A 4,953-nucleotide genomic window follows, 5' to 3' on the forward strand; every position below is an offset into this window, starting at 1 on the left:
ATTTCTATTCCTTGTATAAAATAAGATACAAGATAAAATATAAAAAGTCACCCAGATAATGAAAGTGCACTCTTCATACTCCTTTCTTCTCCAAATATAAGATTACTCTTGACAAGATAAGCTAAGATATTTAAAAATAATATCTTTATCTTCCCTAACCTCCCTTAGACTTGTCTCTAAGAGGGAACTAAAGAAAAAAACAACATAAGATTGAAAGATGATAGAAAATGACATAACTCTAATTGTTCTCTTCTCAAACGTACTAAAAATCTATTTATATTAGCATAAAATTAGACTCAGGTATCATGATGCTCGACATGGTTAAGTCGAGGTGTTATAAAATAAACTAGCACCATGACAATGTTGGGCTTACTTTTACTGTATGCCGATAACTTGGCATATCTATTAGTTGAACCAGTGCATCACTTGGTTGATTGAGTATGGCTCTATCTTCATGAATTGCTTCACCATGATGCTACAAAATTTGATCATTGAGATGCTTGGATGTGTAATCCAGCATTGTGGTGTTCTAATGCTCAATGCTCTAGAGCTTATATTCATGTGACTCAGGTGCTATGGAGCTAATTTTGTCTGTTACGGTGCTATAAAGCGATACAGTGTTGACCTTGGCCCTATCAGTGTGATGAATTGATTATCATTTTTCCCAAGACTCTAACATTATTATTTCTTAATCTGGCACTAAGACATTGTAGATAATGTGGCATTAGTGGTTGGAGCACTATGATGCGGGTGGTTGGAGCACTATGGCATGGGTGGTTGGAGTGCTGTAGTGTAGTTTAATACTTGTTAGCGCCACACCATATCTAAAATGTATATAATAATTGATTTCCATTTTTCTCTTTTTTCCTGAGCATTTTTTGCACAACATCAACTAAAAATAATATTTGTACTAATATTTAAGATAATAAAATACAACAAAATTTATACTTATCAAATTCCCCTTAGCTTAAACTCTTACTTGTCCTCAAGTAATGGTGAAATCACCTATTAATTAACTTACTAGCCCAAAATAAAAATTGGTAATTTTAAATAACTAAATTGTAAGAAAATATTTTACTATCTAGATGTAATTTGGAATGATAAAAGTTATATAACTTTAATTTGAATGATCATCAGTAATTATCTTAATCAATCATCCTTGTTATTGCTTGAATTGAGTTTATTCATTATTAGTGTTATTACAATGATGACAATGATTTTAGATATGAACAATGTATCATTTAGAGACTACTTGTAATTATAGTCAAATTGAGAAATTCATTAGTGTACCTTCATATGGATTAGTTCACATACCCTGGGCTTATTTAATTTAAGTATTTTGAATACAATTAGGAATTGAGCTTTATCATATAACAATTTTTGAAGTACCAATCTTTCTTTCTTTTTTTTCTTTTTTTTTCATGTTTTTTGTATTTTTCATATTTTGTGTACTAAATAATTATTTTGAATATATAATTTCTCTTTTCCTTCCACTAACCCTAAATTAAATTAATGTTAAGAGCTTGGTAAGCTCACTAATTCCATAATTAAGTTTACAAAAACATTTATAATTTAATATACCCACTCTCTTTCTCTAAACTCAATTATTATATCCTTAAAATATTATTTTATGCTTATACACCTATCTTTTACACTACAGAAAAACCCGCCATTACCAGTGGATAGAATTCGCAAGTAAAATGAAAATTCTGACAAAAAGAGTATGTTTCCGTCGAATTTCTGGCAGAATTTCATACGCCAGTTTTGCACGCGTTGGAAAAATGTTTTCGACATAAATAATACGCCATAAACTTTTTGGTGCAAAACTGATGAAAAAGTGGGCAATGGTTACGTCGATTTAAATTAAATTATTATGACATTAAATACATCGGAATTATCAGCATAATATTCTGCCAGAAATACAGACGGAACAAACGTCGCTATGTACGCTGCAACGTAAATAAAGAAGGTATCCGACGTAGTATCTGTCAGAAATATCAGTGTAACCAAGATGCCAAAAATGATTAGGGAATTTGTTGTATCCTCATTTTCAGCATATTATCGGTGATTTATCCGTAGGAAACCTGTAGAAAAAACAAAAAAAAAACCTTCCCTAGCAGCAATCGGATTTTCACGCTTGCAAACAATTACAAAAATTTCCAGCACAGATTTAAAATATTTCTAGCACTAATTAGCAAAAACTACTCAACAACACATTTCCACAGCATATATTTCAATAACTTCATCAAATACTCAAAAACATAAACATAAATATTACAAATTACTCATTAACATAAACATATATTCAAAAACATCACAAATTGTTCATTAACATCATAAAATTTACCAAATTATTCATTAACTGATAAAAGTTCACATGAAATTGAAAAAACTAAACAACTACTCTGAATCCGTCGACTCATCCTCAGTTGGAGCTACCTCTTTTCCACTCAACTCCTCTTTCATTTTGCACATTTTATCCAACAACTTATTATATTGCTCCTGCATCTGCATCTGTATTTGTTTCTGCAGCTGTACTTGACAATCAGCTTGTGATTTCCTTACTTATTCTAGCTCCGCTTGAAGAGCAGTTATCTGTTAACTATGTAAGGACTCATGTGAACTTGCTGTGAAGTTGGATCCAGTAGATGTCATCCCCTCGTATGCCTGGGCTTGCAAACCTAAACCATAAACCCTGCCATGTTGCATCTATTGAGTCTAGTGAATAAGTTGTTAAACCTAAGTTAATGTCTCAAGGCTACCAAGAGGGGGGGTGAATTGATATTTTAAAAATTATCCTTCTTTTTTGATCTTTTGAACCGAAAGTAAACTTTAATGAATTTTTTATAAAAAGTTTGTCAACCACAACTTAAAAAAAAGCATAAAATAAAAAGCAGTAAAAATAAACGACACAAGATTTATAGTGGTTCGGTCTAAACCAGACCTACATCCACTCCCCAGAGACACCCTCTGAGTATTGCACTAATACCAATAGTGTCTCTCCTTTTGCACCCACAACAAGGCGGAGAAGCCTTTACAAAACACTCTTTTCACCACCACCCGGTGCGGCCACTACCCGGTGCGGTAGAGAACCGTCGTCCTTTTACACTATCCCTAGTGTTGGCAGAGAATCATCCGTCCTTTCACACTCTCCTAGTGTGGGCAGAGAACCCTTTGTCCTTTCACACTCTCCTAGTATGGGCAGAGAATCCTTCGTCCTTTCACACTCTCCTAGTGTGGCCAGAGAACCCTTCGTCCTTTCACACTCTCCTACTGTAGGCAGAGAACCCTTCATCCTTTCACACTCTCCTAGTGTGGGCAGAGAACCCGATCTCCTTGACAGATCTCCTCACAAGAAATCTAGAAGGAAGAAAGAAAAGAGGGAAGTAATCTTAAATCACAAGTAGAAAATCTTACATTTGAACATCAAGCGAAGCCTTCACGCTCCAGTGGTAGAAATCCTCTTTTGAATGCTCTCTCACACTCTCTCATTGACTCTTCTTCCAATAAGCACAAAGTTCAATGAGCAAAAAGATTGGGTGGCAGTAAAAATTGGACCTTATATAGGAGAGACAAGAAAAACCGTCCAAAACTGCAGAATTTTTAAGTTAACACGAATGGATCATCCCGTATGATTGTAGATCCTCTAGGACGATTTTACTTAAAGTGTCAGAAATGATCCTTATGAATATTGGTACGAATTGTGTTCATATATGATTATCGTCCCGTACGAACTAGGTTCGTCTGGACGATCAGTTATTCCATAGGTCAGTTCCAAAAAGTGCATAATGTCGTCAGATACTGAAGTGTTGATTCAATTCGTCCTGGGACGATCATGATTTCGTCTGGATGAAATTCTTACAGAGAAGAAATCGTCCTGGGACAATTTTTGAATTCGTCTGGAAGAAATTCTTATTGAGGCCAAGTCGTCCTGGAATGATTATAGATTTTGTCTGAATGAAATTCTAATGGAGCCTAAATCATTCTGGGATGAAAATAATTTCGTCCTGGACGATTTAGTAGTTAGAAAAATTTTCTCAATTCTTGATCGTTCCATTGCTCTTAAGAGGAGATAACTGACCTGATCGTCCTATACGAACTAGTTTCGTCCTGTACGATCAGTACAACTTATGTAAAATCTCCTTTGTGTGTGTGTGTGTATTTTTATTCACTCAATTACAATCACTCCCTCTCAATTTAAAGAATAATTTAAAACTTCAATTTACAAAGGATTGTATGCTGAATTTTGATTTGAAGTCTTCATGGCTTGAAGTTTGATTTTTCTGAAATGTTAGTACACACAAGAGCAAAAACAATTCTTCTAAAATATGTTAGGAGATATATACACATAAAACAATATTTGGAATAATAAAAAACAATATAAGTTGCAAGAATGTAAAATATGCTAATAATAACTTTCTTAACAATCTCCCCCTTTTTGATGATGGCAAAACAATTATTGTTTGTAGAATTTCAAATTCTTAGAAACTCCTAAACTCCCCCTGAATTGATGAATACATGAAAAAATAAGGTGGCATTAATTCAAAATTATGTTTTTTAAAAAAATTATACAAAACACACAATAAAATAAATATAAAACACACAATTACACAAATGACAAACATAAAAGGACTATAAAAAAAATAAACAAAAACAAACAAATCAAAACAAACATACAATTTCTCCCCCTTTTTTACAACAGCAAAAAGTGAAGAAGAAAAGAAGTCTTGAAATGTAAGCAGAAGTATGAAATTCATTTGATAATTTAATCTTGAAAGTAATTGAAATAAGGTATGCAAATAAAATTAAAACATTAGAGAAATCATAGAATTTCATATAATTTAAGAAGTGATATAACATAGATAATGAAAAGAATTTATCAAAGACATGAGTCAATTTAGACATTAAGATAAGAAAAATCATTGCACTAAGGAAGAATAAAAAAATAGAATA

Source organism: Dendrobium catenatum, unplaced genomic scaffold, assembly GCF_001605985.2.
Source record: "Dendrobium catenatum unplaced genomic scaffold, ASM160598v2 fragScaff_scaffold_716, whole genome shotgun sequence".
Lineage (NCBI taxonomy): Eukaryota > Viridiplantae > Streptophyta > Magnoliopsida > Asparagales > Orchidaceae > Dendrobium > Dendrobium catenatum.